General features: G+C 47.2%; 1 protein-coding gene across 1 annotated transcript in view; it reads right to left on the reverse strand.

Moving 5' to 3' along the window:
• LOC137785643 (prepronociceptin-like) overlaps window positions 1-15008 on the reverse strand; it is a 23314-nt gene extending 8306 nt beyond the window's left edge. The window contains exon 1 of the mRNA XM_068577071.1: window positions 14927-15008. The gene's annotated coding sequence lies outside the window, so the exon portion shown is untranslated. The remainder of the gene's footprint in view (window positions 1-14926) is intronic.
• Window positions 15009-15280: the final 272 nt, after the last annotated feature.

Genomic DNA, 15280 nt, shown 5'->3' on the forward strand with positions numbered 1-15280 from the left:
CCTGTGGGCAGGAAGCGAGCCGCCACACGCTGCAGCGCTGCTGGAAAGCAGACAGCAGAAATGAGCAGATCTGCACCCGGCGGGTCACAACCCGCATCACCAGCCGCCGCCTGGTGCGGCGGCTGCAGCGCGGCGAGCCAGGTGCACGGTGGGCGGCGCTTGACCTCCACTCCCTGACCCCATCTATCCTGTCACTCACCACACCGCCGTCCCGTAACACAGAGATAACAAGGAATCAGCAGCCACTCAGGACATAACAGATTGCTTCTGCCCACAGACTGCTGCCTCAGCAGAAACACCAGCTGCATGTTGATGAGCGCACCGGCGACCAGGACGCTACGTGTTCTAGCCCTTTGTGAGGTGATCAAGGCGCCTGCAGAGTTTTTCTCATGAGCATGTGCCTTATTTTTTAATGAATGGTGTCACACTGCTGATCAACAGGTAGGGAAATATGTAAGTAAATATGTAAGTAAATATGTAAGTCAAATTCCTTTAAGAAAACTACGATGGATTGTATTGGAGTTCTTGGTGGAACCCTGTGGTTGGATCCTCGCAGTACAGACGGTCCTCTGTGTTCTGCTTTGTTAGCACCCGAAAAAGAGTGAAAACTTCAGGGAATAAACCTCCAGAGAGGGTTCTGTCTGTAGAACCATTGCACCACAGACGGGTCTGCGGAACCAATACACCACAGACGGGTCTGTGGAACCATTGCTCAGATGGTTCTCAGTACAACACTTTTTGTTGAGTTCATGGTAGAACCCTCTCAATTCATTCCAGTTGGAAACTTTACAAAAACTTCTGGGACAAGGACTCGTGTCCACAGGATGGGGACAGGGACTCGTGTCCACAGGTTTAATGAGGACAGGGACTCGTGACCACAGGATGGGGACAGGGACTCATGTCCATGGGCTTAATGGGGACAGGGACTCGTGTCCACAGGTTTAATGAAAACAGGGACTCGTGTCCACAGGTTTAATGAAAACAGGGACTCGTATCCACAGGATGGGGACAGGGACTCATATCCACTAGTGACAGGGACTCGTGACCACAGGAGGGGGACAGGGACTCGTGTCCACAGGGTGGGGACAGGGACTCGTGGTCGCGGTCCCAGCTGGTGAGTCCGTCCCCTGAAGAGGCCTCAGGTCCATGGCATCAAATCAGAGCGGGCGTCGCATCAATGACTTCTCTGATGTGAAAATAAGTACATTGGTCAAAGCGAGCGCACCGCGAAGGCTTCACTGTCGCACGCCGGCGCTCAGTCAACAGCGTGGAACGGGTCGCGTGTGACCTCATCTAGAAATATAGACCCGTCTTCATGGGAGATCGTTGCAGCGACCGGTTTGTTTGCCTTGCAGAGACGTTGTGTGCCGTGATCATCTCCTCGCCCGCTGACTCAGCCCATCCGGTATGCTCTCCCTGAAGCGGCCCTCACTAAGTGAGCTGAACAAATGAGTGAAGCAGCAGCGTGAGCGACGGCGTCGGCCCTGGACTCGCATCACAAAGATGTCACACATTAATAATATGCTACCGTGTGTCTACACAACTAGTGAAAGGTCCTTTACAACAAGACAAAAGACGTCCGTTTGTTGTCCTCCGCACATTCAGAGGCTCATATTAGAATGATGGGATTTGGGCTTTTTGTGTTTTGTTATACAAGTTGGGGAAAGTATGAATCCTCTGAGTTAAAACATGAATCCTTTGAGTTAAAACATGAATCCTCTGAGTTAAAACATGAATAATTTGAGTTAAAACATGAATCCTTTGAGTTAAAACATGAATCCTCTGAGTTAAAACATGAATCCTATGAGTTCAAACATGAATAATTTGAGTTAAAACATGAATAATTTGAGTTAAAACATGAATCCTTTGAGTTAAAACATGAATCCTCTGAGTTAAAACATGAATCCTATGAGTTCAAACATGAATAATTTGAGTTAAAACATGAATAATTTGAGTTAAAACATGAATCCTTTGAGTTAAAACATGAATCCTTTGAGTTAAAACATGAATCCTATGAGTTAAAACATGAATCCTTTGAGTTAAAACATGAATCCTCTGAGTTAAAACATGAATCCTATGAGTTAAAACATGAATAATTTGAGTTAAAACATGAATCCTCTGAGTTAAAACATGAATCCTCTGAGTTAAAACATGAATCCTCTGAGTTAAAACATGAATCCTTTCAGTTAAAACATGAATCCTATGAGTTAAAACATGAATCCTTTGAGTTAAAACATGAATCCTATGAGTTCAAACATGAATCCTCTGAGTTCAAACATGAATCCTCTGAGTTAAAACATGAATAATTTGAGTTAAAACATGAATCCTTTGAGTTAAAACATGAATCCTTTGAGTTAAAACATGAATCCTTTGAGTTAAAACATGAATCCTTTGAGTTAAAACATGAATCCTCTGAGTTAAAACATGAATCATTTGAGTTAAAACATGAATAATCTGAGTTAAAACATGAATCCTTTAAGTTAAAACATGAATCCTTTAAGTTAAAACATGAATCCTCTGAGTTAAAACATGAATCCTATGAGTTAAAACATGAATCCTATGAGTTAAAACATGAATAATCTGAGTTAAAACATGAATCCTTTGAGGTGAAGCATCATCTGAAGCTTTTTACTTCATTTTACTCGAGACCTTTTCAGTATTTTCTGTGTTCTCAAGGCAAAACTTTCTAACTTTTCTTTACAGCTGTGTCGAAGCAATTAATCCGATCCAAGTGATTTTTACAGATCTTCCTCAGTAGTTCATTCATTCACTCAGTTCACTCAGGTCTGTGGTTTCCTGCAGCAGCATCTGGCTGTCGATGGATGGCAGAGTGATTTACTGCCAGCCGTCTGCTTCTCTTCTGACGAGGGCGGTAAGTGTCAGTGAGCTCCATTGTCGTGGCTCTGCGATGTGTGAAGTGTGTGTCGCTGGATGCAATGACTCGTGTTGCTCCAGTCATGGACACCAGATGGGTTCAGGCTGACTGCACATGCTCCGTGTTTATTAAGTGTGGCTTCAGCCGCATGGGGTCATAGACCCCATGCTGGAAGCACACTTCATGTTCTCCTGCGGGCTTATTATTAAGTGTGGCTTCAGCCGCATGGGGTCATAGACCCCATGCTGCAAGCACACTTCATGTTCTCCTGCGGGCTTATTATTATTATTCTTCTTATAGTCAAACCACTACTCCTCCCAGAGCGTTGCCAGCACATGCGTAAAAAATACATCGAAACGTGCGGTTTGCGCGGGAATCGTGAGGTATGACTTTTCTAAGAGATTCGCCCGGCCGTTTTCCTGAAAAATGCAAAAAACGTCAAAAACTGTCAAAAAAATTTCACGAAATGTTCGTAGAGGGTGGCGCACCAATTAACAGAGTGAGAAGAAGCGACAGAAACTGCTAAAAAAATAAAACGTATTTTGTCTTTACTCGCACAATGTTCACTCTTCATACACCATTGTTGGATAGAAACGTTGGAAATCTTGTCTTCTGTCATAAACTGCGGTCGATAGGAATCCAAGAGACTCAGACGTCTTGAAATCGGACTGAATGTGAGAGCAAGTCCACCTCGCTCTGCCATCCGCCGCCATGTTAAATCTCCCTCCAAAGCCACGTCTCCCCTGAAGCTCGTACCTGATTTGTAAATCGCCCGTACAGACACATGTTTTATCGTACAGACTCGCCAGTCACAGCATCTGTTCATCAGGTCTTCCTAACGCTCAATATGCGATATCGAAGCAATAGGAGCTTTTAAAGTACCATTTTTTTTAAAATAGTTTGAAAGGAGTTCCACAGTATTTAGGTCTATTAAGCTCAGCGTAAGGAAGTCCCTTTGAAGTCATCACCATGGCAACCTTTGATCTAGCGACCCACAGGTGTTCTCGTTAGGGCAGTTTAACAGACACGCAGACACTTACACACGCACACACAACACAGATGACTTCTGTCTCTCTGTCTGTTTGTCTCACACACACACAGACACACATACACACACACAAACAAACAAACACATACACACACACAAACAAACAAACACATACACACACACACACAACACAGATGACTTCTGTCTCTCTGTCTGTTTGTCTCACACACACACAGACACACATACACACACACAAACAAACAAACAAACACATACACACACACAAACAAACAAACACATACACACACACACACAACACAGATGACTTCTGTCTCTCTGTCTGTTTGTCTCACACACACAGACACACATACACAGACACACATACATACACACACAAAGACGTTTACGTGTGTTTTATATTGTGTAGTTGTCAACACTGTGATCATTAATAAGGTCATATGATATTTCATATACGTTTGTGTGTGTTCAGGACGTTCAGTAGTTTATTTCCTTAAGTCCACAGTCCAGTCTGCCTCTAATCAGTCTGCTGGCGCTCACTTGGTCACCATGACGACGGCAGCACACAGGTGCTTCATATCAGCCAATCAGTTTAACACACAAACCAACTCAAGTGCTTTGGAGGAGAGACGGGCGTCAGAAACAAAAGCTATATATTGCGACGTCTTACGGCAGTAGTAGCCACACTTTCAAAATTTCTTGCGAAATTTTCTAGTTATTATTATTCTTCTTATAGTCAAACCACTACTCCTCCCAGAGCGTTGCCAGCACATGCGTAAAAAATACATCGAAACGTGCGGTTTGCGCGGGAATCGTGAGGTATGACTTTTCTAAGAGATTCGCCCGTACGTTTTCCCGAAAAATGCAAAAAACATAAAAAAAATTTCACGAAACGTTCGTAGAGGGTGGCGCGCCAATTAACAGAGTGAGAAGAAGCGACAGAAACTGTTAAAAAAATAAAACGTATTTTGTCTTTACTCCCACAATGTTCACTCTTCATACACCATTGTTGGATAGAAACGTTGGAAATCTTGTCTTCTGTCATAAACTGCGGTCGATAGGAATCCAACGGACTCAGACGTCTTGAAATCGGACTGAATGTGAGAGAAAGTCCACCTCGCTCTGCCATCCGCCGCCATGTTAAATCTCCCTCCAAAGCCACGTCTCCCCTGAAGCTCGTACCTGATTTGTAAATCGCCCGTACAGACACATGTTTTATCGTACAGACTCGCCAGTCACAGTATCTGTTCATCAGGTCTTCCTAACGCTCAATATGCGATATCGAAGCAATAGTGGCTTTTAAAGTACCATTTTTTTAAAATAGTTTGAAAGGAGTTCCACAGTATTTAGGTCTATTAAGCTCAGCGTAAGGAAGTCCCTTTGAAGTCATCACCATGGCAACCTTTGATCTAACGACCCACAGGTGTTCTCGTTAGGGCAGTTTAACAGACACACAGACACTTACACACGCACACACAACACAGATGACTTCTGTCTCTCTGTCTGTTTGTCTCACACACACAGACACACAGACACACACACAAACAAACAAACACATACACAAACAAACAAACACACACACACACAAACAGACACACAAACACACACACACAAACAGACACATACACACACACACAGACACACACAAAGACGTTTACGTGTGTTTTATATTGTGTAGTTGTCAACACTGATCATTAATAAGGTCATATGATATTTCATATACGTTTGTGTGTGTTCAGGACGTTCAGTAGTTTATTTCCTTAAGTCCACAGTCCAGTCTGCCTCTAATCAGTCTGCTGGCGCTCACTTGGTCACCATGACGACGGCAGCACACAGGTGCTTCATATCAGCCAATCAGTTTAACACACAAACCAACTCAAGTGCTTTGGAGGAGAGACGGGCGTCAGAAACAAAAGCTATATATTGCGACGTCTTACGGCAGTAGTAGCCACACTTTCAAAATTTCTTGCGAAATTTTCTAGTTTCCTATATAATCACATCACCGTTTGTCCCTCCTACAGGGACACTCCTCTTACGTTCACGGTTAGCTCGTGATGATTAGCGCTATGTCGCTCCTACAGCAGGTGAACAGGTGGTATGGTCCTTTTCTACTGAGGGTGTCACAGCCATCCCAGTGAGCCAGCACACACACTGGACCCACATCAATGCAACAGGACCGTAATTAACATTGTTTTTTTTAACCATAGTTTACCATGCGATGACATTTCAAAATGGCCGCTTGTGAGTTCCCAGGTTGGCTTGATGAGGGAGATGTGGGTTTGGATATAAGAGCACTGAAGATCTCATGTAATAAATGAAGATATTCAGGTGCATGATGTCAGGATTAAGTGTTGTTGAAGCTGGACACGCCTCCAGGACGAACAGTCAATGCATCTCAACCTCTGCTGCTTCCATTTGACAAACTTCAACTGTATTGGAGTGCAATACTAAAAGGCTGGAGATCCCCTGTGACTGAGGGGTTTGTGCTCACTGAGGAGCAGCCAAGGCCACAGGACATTGTGTTCTCTTGTCATGAACTTTAGAAATAAGTCAAGCTCAGTGTAGTTCTTAAAAACTGCAGGCGTCATTGTAAAGAAGGCTGGAGGACTCAGTCCACCTGTCTGCTCTGAACATCTCACACCTGCAGACCTGCAGACCTTCAGGGTTCTGTTAGACAACATGTCCATGACCAGACCTCTCCTCCAGGGAAGGAAACCTCCCAACTACTGATGGACTGTCATGAAGTAGAAAGATAGATAGATAGATAGATAGATAGATAGATAGATAGATAGATAGATAGATAGATAGATAGATAGATGATGGATATGTAAATAGGTACATAGACTAATGAATTGCTGTACATTTACAGTGATTTTAAACAGTATCTTGCATTATTTCACAATAACTGTAACATACAGTTAAATATTCAGCCCTTGTATGTAAATTACCAGTTAACACCGTTAAATAACTATAAAGCAGACGACTGTAATTCATCATCATAATGCAGTATCTTCTGTGAAGTGGTGAACAACTAACAAAGCAAAGAAAACAATAAGATGTCGCCAAACAGCAGCGCTGGTGCTTCTGCTGTGATATAATGATAATGACTTCATCGTAATCATAACAATCATAATGACTTGCTGAACAGCTGCATGTTAGCGTGCTGGTTCGTTAGCGCTGTCTGTAGTTAGCGCTGTTAGCACAGTAAGCTGGAAGCCGCTGAGAGGCCAGAGCAGCGCTCTCAATCTGGCTTTACACACCTTGAAGTCCAGACACGGTGATCTGACGTCTGAAAGTATAAAACATAACCTCTCCAGTCAATAAGAGTCATTTATTTGGTGCCCTCGTGTCGTGGTTGTCATACTTGGCGTGCGTTGGATGGCGGTGCCGGCGGCTGCAGGCAGCAGGCGCCAGAAAGCGTCTCATTCCGCTGTAATCTCAATAAGTTGAAATTGAATCTGTGGCCTTCACATCTGTGACTCTTTGAGCCGTGAACCTGCACCCTCCTCTCTGCTCTCTTCCTGTAACGACACAGATCTCTTGATGTTGCCACTAGTCTATTTTCGCCACCCCTCCCTTTTAAATATGCATCTTATTTCAGCCATTCTTAACTTTTCACACATTTGCATAATCCATGTGACAGAGCCGTTTCCTGGGTGCTGAACAGACGCTGGAGGGGCGGCGCCCGGCTTCCCCCTCCGCCAGGTCTGTACTGCAGCACAATCCGTCCAGCAGCCTGGAAAAGAGCTGCGTTTAAAAATATATTTTCATCATTCACCATCACAAACAACCTCGCCCTTTAGAATGAAGGCTGGCATGAAAGCCAAAAGAAAATGGAGCATAACGAAGCGCCCGATGTGCCTCTACTCTTAGATTAGTCTTTCCATCTTGCACAAATGAATGCTTTTACCCAGTTCTTTCCAAAACAAACACTCCTTTATGCTTCCATTAGAGTTAACTAAGACCCTGAAAATGTTTTCTCCCCTTTCAATCACGCAGGAAGCAATCAGAGCATTCATTAAAGGACCGCCGGGCTCATGCATTCATTCTGCTTTTGTTGTTGAGAGCCTGAAATAAATAAAAATATCTGGAGTGGCTGGCCAAGAAACATACTTGTTATTATTAATTTACTCCATTTCTGCAGATACATCCCTCTTTTCCTCCACACTGGTCCTTTAAGTGGCTTACAGCACTGATTTAAGAAGGTTTTCACTTATGGATTGTATTTTTCATAACTTTGAAGCAGTTTTGAGTTTGAAAATCGAATGTACATTACACTTAATAACTCTGACGTCATCCTTCTGCTCGTCCCTGCAATGAGAATTATAATTTGATTCCAAATGTATTCGCATAACCGAGCGATGTCACCGTGCATTTCATTTTGCCATCAGTGTGATTGATCACTGCCTCATTGTGCGCATCATATCCATATGAACGTCTCATCATGTGCAGCCGCTGCTGCTCGAGCTGCTGATGGATCGTTTCTTCTGGCGTTCAGGTGAGATGGACGACTGTGACAGCAGCACTTCATAGTGGACATGTGGGCGTGACGCGTGTGGCCCCGTGTGGGAGTATTGGGCGTTAAACTTGTTCTAATGACCATGAATGCACCTCATTGATCTGCACATTAATCTGAGGAGCTGTCGCTCACTCGTACTGACCGACACAAGATAACGTAAGAGAACAAGACCAGAATACCAAACGTTCTGTCCCGAGATGCAGGAAGAGCCGAGCCGCCCACTGTGGCCTCAGGCGGGCCGGACCGGTGAAGCCACAGCATCACAACCACAACACTCCTCTACGTTTACAGCATTGGTGAAGATAATGAACCCCAATTTAAGGTCTTTCAACAATAAACTAGAAACTTAAAGAGCAAACATTCAGACGTCAGGCCTCTTTTCATTCAGAGGATCCGTGGTTTGAATCTCAGTTAGTATATAAATATATATTATTTATTCTATTCTTCTGTAACTTTAACACTTATCCAGCAGTTGTTTTTCATGTTAATCTAATGAAACATCAGATTCAGACGCTTCCACAACACAATACTGTGTTCCAACAAGTGAAAGGAAGCGAGCGGCTTTGTGCAAAGAGAACAAAGTTGCAAAGCAAAGTGCACTATATATATATATATATATATATATATATATATATATATATATATATATATATATATATATATATATATATGTATTATCAACGAGGGTGGAGAGGGGGCTCGGTGTCATCAGTGTGAGACGGGGGAGGGAGAAGAAAGGCGCTCGTCTCTGACAAAGCTCTGCCTCCATCTCATCCATTAGTCACCTGCATGCAGGTGAAGCACAAAGGACTCGCTGCTTCCTGTTCTTACCTCCACACTCTTCTCGTCCTCCACGCAGATCCATCTCCACGTCTGTGCATCCGGGCTTTTCTTTAGATTGCTGTAATCTTCGGAGACGTGCTGAGGTTCCTCTCCAGCGGTCGCAGGTCTCGGAGGGGCGGAGCCAAGACGTGGTCACTTCGTACGGAGGAGGACGATTAACATCCCTGTTCTGCCTATTACTTCTTGCAGGGCCATTAATGCTGCCTGATTAATTCGTTATGAGCTGAGGAGTGTTTTATCGCCTCGCACTCACTTAAAAGCGCTTGTTGAAAGGCGTGCATGTGAGATAACGGCTCTGAAGAGCAGTTTAGTATGTGAGCGCAGGCAAAGACTCCTCGTCCTGCTCAACATTCATAGTTTTCTCTCTGGGTCTGCAACATTTCTGCAGACGCCCGTGTGAAATCAATACAGTCTATTATTTTAAAGGGTTCGTTTACTCAAATGAAAAATGTAATCTGTTGTCGCTTGAAGACAGTTTTCCTCGTCCAGGTTTTTAAATAACTTTCGATTTTTCTCGCTCACTTCTAATAGAGAGCTGGAATACAAAAGAAAACATCGACACTGTCCCAACCTGTGGGGTTCATGCTGGTTGTCACCTTTAAATGCTGAGTTCACCTCCCGTGCTGAGGAAGAAGAAGACGTCTCACCACCTGATGCAGCAGCGTGACGGCCGCAGGGACCAGAAGACTGTTCTTTATTTCACACTGTTTAGATGCAGGTTTCACCTTTTGGAAACTGTGTGAAACTCCTCCTGCTCAACACAGTTTCATGACTGAAGCTCCTTCCTAACAGGACAAGTCTTTGTTTTATTGTGATTGTTGTTGCAGGTTCTGATTCTTTAGGTCCTAATCTTTCCATAAAGGTGTCTTATTGATGCTCCAGGAGGCTTTTTCTTTGGGAATCTGGCTCATATCATGCTGGATGTTCATAGTTACCATCAAAATATCTTACAAAAGAGATTTTTTTGCAGGTATACATTTTTTTCCCAAGGGTTTGCTGAACAAATACAAACAATAAACACAAGTATTGGAATTAATTTGGGGTTCCTACGACGACTCAAACAGGGAAAAGGTCTGGAGACGACGTGGTTCTGCAGTTTCCTACGGGTTAAACGTGTCGACTTAAACTCCAGCAAACACATTCAGACTGAAACTGTTTTTACATCCTGAGGAGAAACTGAAGGTTCCAGTGAAATTATTTCATTAGTTTCTAGCAGGATATCTCCTCTCACATTACAATGTGTCTAACACAGGAAAGACTCCAGGAAACGATGCATCATCTTCTTCTGTGTGAGGTCAGCGAGCGAAGACGTTCATTGTCTTGTCAGACGCCTCAGAGCGGAAATAAAAGCAGCGCACTTGTAGTAGCTGCACCAAAAGTAAACCAGAAAATACAAATGTTTGTGATTTTAATGTCTGTTTGGCTTCGAAATGGTTCAGAAACATGGAAGATCTGTTGAAGAGCCGCTGAGAGAGATAAAGAATAAAACACACTCCCACTCAAACGCACCTGTGATGGTTACAAGAGCCAACATGTTGCTGGGACTCTCAGCAACATGTTGCTAAGACTCTCAGCAACATGTTGCTGAGACTCTCAGCAACACGTTGGCCTCGCTCCCAGGTGGTTCTGGGTGATTCTGCTCTTCCCAAAGCTAAAGATTCAAGTTCAAGAGCCTGAATCACTGATGAAGGTCCTCATGTCAGATTCTAGTCTTCTTCAATACAGCGTGATGTTCATTCACTGCTTTATGGTCTGTTAGAGTCAAGCAGACCATAAAGCAGGGGACGCTTTAGGGGCGGGGCTACCAGGTGATTGACAGGTTGCCACCACAGCGTTGTTTGGTCCGGGTGTCCGTGTTCTGGTCTTACCACTTCAACCCTTTCACGGCCTGTTAACCGTCAGTGAAATGTCCTCGGAACATTTCAATCAACTAGAAGGGTTTAATTCAGCTTTTAATTAGCTCCGCCCCCTCGTGTCAATCCCAAAAAACAAGATGGCGACGACCAAACCGTCAAACTCAAAGCTTCAGACCTGTCGTCCACAGATCAGTGAGCCACTGGATCTACTTCCTGTCCACGGCCTCTGTTTGCCGGCAGGAACCTTTGAAGGAACATTTATTATCTCCAGCCGACAGCGAAGCTCTCTTTGCCCTGAACACGGGGAACAAGGTGGCATCTGAAAGGGGTGTCGAGTTTTAACTTCACTGTGCACGACCAATCTGCACCGACGTGACGCCGCCGCCATTTTCCCTTCAACTCGAAACTTACATCCTCAAAGAAGCTCAGAGAAAAACGACACGAGTGGCACAGAAAACCAACACTTTGACCGGCGCCGTCCTGTCCAAACACAGATAACAAGTCGCTGTTCAGTCTGTGGAGGATTTACAGGCACACACACACACACACACACACGCACACACACACACACACACACACACACACACACACACACACACACACACACACACACACACACACACACAGCGTCCTCTCACAGGGTAAGTCCAGAGGACCATCTCATCTGAGAGAATGCGCTTAATCCTGTTGAGACGTGTCCGCCACACCCGCCTCCATCATGACCCCTCCACCCGCCTCCATCATGACCCCTCCACCCGCCTCCATCATGACCCCCAACAGCCGCCTCCGTCATGACCCCCTCCGCCCGCCTCCATCATGACCCCGCCGCCCGCCTCCGTCATGACCCCTTCCGCCCGCCTCCGTCATGACCCCCCCACCCGCCTCCATCATGACCCCCGCCACCCGCCTCCGTCATGACCCCCTCCACCCACCTCCGTCATGACCCCCGCCACCCGCCTCCGTCACGACCCCGCCACCCGCCTCCGTCATGACCCCCTCCACCCGCCTCCGTCATGACCCCCTCCACCCGCCTCCGTCATGACCCCCTCCACCCGCCTCCGTCATGACCCCGCCAGTCGCCTCCATCATGACCTCCGCCACCCGCCTCCGTCATGACCCCCTCCGCCCGCCTCCATCATGACCCCGCCACCCGCCTCCGTCACGACCCCGCCAGCCGCCTCCGTCATGACCACCTCCGCCCGCCTCCGTCATGACCCCCGTCACCCGCCTCCATCATGACCCCCTCCGCCCACCTCCGTCATGACCCCTCCATCCGCCTCCGTCATGACCCCTCCACCCGCCTCCATCATGACCCCCTCCACCCGCCTCCGTCATGACCCCTCCATCCGCCTACGTCATGACCCCTCCGCCCACCTCCGTCATGACCCCGCCACCCGCCTCCGTCATGACCCCCTCCGCCCGCCTCCGTCATGACCCCGCCAGCCGCCTCCGTCATGACCCCCTCCACCCGCCTCGTCATGACCCCTCCACCCGCCTCCGTCATGACCCCCCCCACCCGCCTCCGTCATGACCCCGCCAGCCGCCTCCATCATGACCCCCTCCACCCGCCTCCGTCATGACCCCCTCCACCCGCCTCCGTCATGACCCCCTCCACTCGCTTCCATCATGACCACCTCCACCCGCCTCCATCATGACCCCCTCCACCCGCCCCGCCGCTGCACGGAGACCCGGCGATCAAAAAAGCGGAATTGACAAATTCAAACGCGAAGGTCATCGAGGTCATCGAGGTCGCGATGCCGCCGCCGTTACACGCGGCAGAGACACGTTCTGGCGTCGGGGAGAATCCCACTTCCTGGTTTTGTTGCTCCGGGAGCTTCCGGCTCCGGCAGACCGCGGAGCGCGCAGATTGATTGGGAATGTAATAAAGTGCGTCTCCTTCTCACCTCGCCTCCCGCGCAGCGGTAACGCTCTCACGCTCGCATTAAGCCGAGACGAGACGCTGCCGATGCTCATATTGCTTTGCAGGCGCCATCATATCAGATCAACTGAGCATATCATTGCTATTGTTTCAGTGTCTCGGTGTCGGCAGGGTTTCTGGGAACACATCTGCACCTGAGGGCAGAAAGTCTTCCATGGGGTGAACTCAAAGCAACACTCATCTCATTTAGTCCACGTGAAGTCTGTCTTTATGGCCGTGGAAGGATCATCTCCCGGCGCAGTGGGACTCGCTGACGGCTCGCTGCGAGCAGAGAGCCTTTCCATTTGGCTGATGATCTGGCTCGCGGGGTTCTGGAGACGCCGCGCGCAGAGATCTTTTACTGCTATGATTTGATACTGAGCGATAAGGAGGGGGAGGGGCTTCATGGCGTCGAGCCAAACCACCGAGAACACAGTTCATGAAGTGAACACGGTGACGGTCAAAGCGGAGTCGGCCGCGCGCTTTTGGAAAACAAAAGCTTGTGAACACCACGAGGCCTGACGACGCGGCGTCATGGCCGACCCGCTGAGCTGCACCAACGCAGCCGGAGGGCGAGCCTGCGCAGCCAGACCAGCTTCTGCCAAGGTGAGGAAGAGGAAGAGGAGGAAGAAAGTGGGCTAAAAGTGCTGGTGCACGATGGGAGAGGCGACGTGATGCGGGGGGAATATCTGGATGACTTTGCCCGGTTTTCCACAGGAGATGCTCCTGTGATCAGCTGCGGAACAAGAGATGGACGATGACTCCGGTCTGAATAACGAGCTGAACCCCGAAAGCTTTTACGAGCTGATTGCAGAGAGAACGCTCGTCATGCGCTGCAGACCACCAGGACGGAAGAGCTCATCGCACATTAAATCATGACGTACTTTGGAAACCAATTTTAGAAATATATTTACAGAAATACTATTTCACATCCCATGTTTCTGTCCTCTCTGGTAGATGCATACAGATATTATCATAACTTTGGGCCGAGGTCCATTTTGACACAAGATGAACACCAAAGTCCACGTGAAGCAGACGCCAGACACTCCTGAAGTGCAGTGCATGTTGGGTAAAGTGTCCTGGAGGCAGGTCCCCCGTGTGAAGTCATCTATCTGTGAATGGCACATTAAGCACCCATTTTCTCTCCCGTCTGCGCCTCCGCTGCCTTTACTGATAATGGAAAAGATTATGCACATTCATTACCATTATCATTAAAATCATCATTATCATGCGCTCGGCATAATAACAAACGCTCAACCGCTTCACTTCTCCTGCTTTCTTTTACTGGAGCTGCTTCAGGTGGAATACAACATCTTCTTTAAAGCCTTTGTGTGATGTATTTAACGTGACATATAAATTATATGATACTGTTATTTATCAACAGGCTGAACCATAAATAATCTGCTCCCTGAGAGGCAGTCAACCACCGTTTTGAAACTATACATTAACTTTGTGTGTGTCATTTGAGCAAAATTTGAATGTTTTTTTGTATTAAATGTTAAAGTCAGGATCACCTCAGCCCAACGCGGAGCGCGCAGCGTCGCTGCTGTTCATTAAGCAATAAGCAGGTGTGATGAGCGTCCTGCAGACCGTGACTGAGGAACCTTTCAGAGCCGCAGGGACACAATCAGGGTAATGGAAAAAAAAGATTACTGCAGGTGAGGAGGGTTATTTACCGGAGCGCCTCCTGAGAGCAGCATCACACATTACAAAAGCCAGAAGCCGACAACTGGAAGCAGGAAAAGGAAAAGGTGCATGAAAGAGGGAGAATCCCAGCAGTGGTTGCCCGACAGCGCCGTTCCCCCGGGATCACCGGCTGACAACAAGTCCTCTCCTCGTCACCTCTTTGCGCTCACACTCATGAGAACACACACAAGCAAGAGAAAGTCACACTTGAGCACTTCCTTACCTGTGCGAGTGACGTGATGGTGAAGTGTCAGAGTCCTTCTGCTGCTCACAGGACAGTCTGCCGCTCAGCTCGTATCCTGAGGCTTCCAACAACTGAACGCATGCCTCCTCTGAGGCTTCTTATAACAGCACACCCCTTCCCTCCTGGCTCAACCCTCCAGTCCCCACCACCTCCCTCCCTCCCCTGTACGCCAGCATTTACATAGAGGAGGGCTGGAGAGAGAGAGCGAGAGAGAGAGGGGGGGATAGAGAGAGAGAGGGGTGGATTCCCCCATTCGGTTACGCACAAAAACCCCACACAACCCCAACCCTCCCCGCTGACGTAGCACGGCATCGCCTACGCCACCGGTGTCGT

The sequence above is a fragment of the Clinocottus analis genome, unplaced genomic scaffold, assembly GCF_023055335.1.
Source record: "Clinocottus analis isolate CAN_PGR_092001 unplaced genomic scaffold, fCliAna1.0.p SCAF_15, whole genome shotgun sequence".
NCBI lineage: Eukaryota > Metazoa > Chordata > Actinopteri > Perciformes > Cottidae > Clinocottus > Clinocottus analis.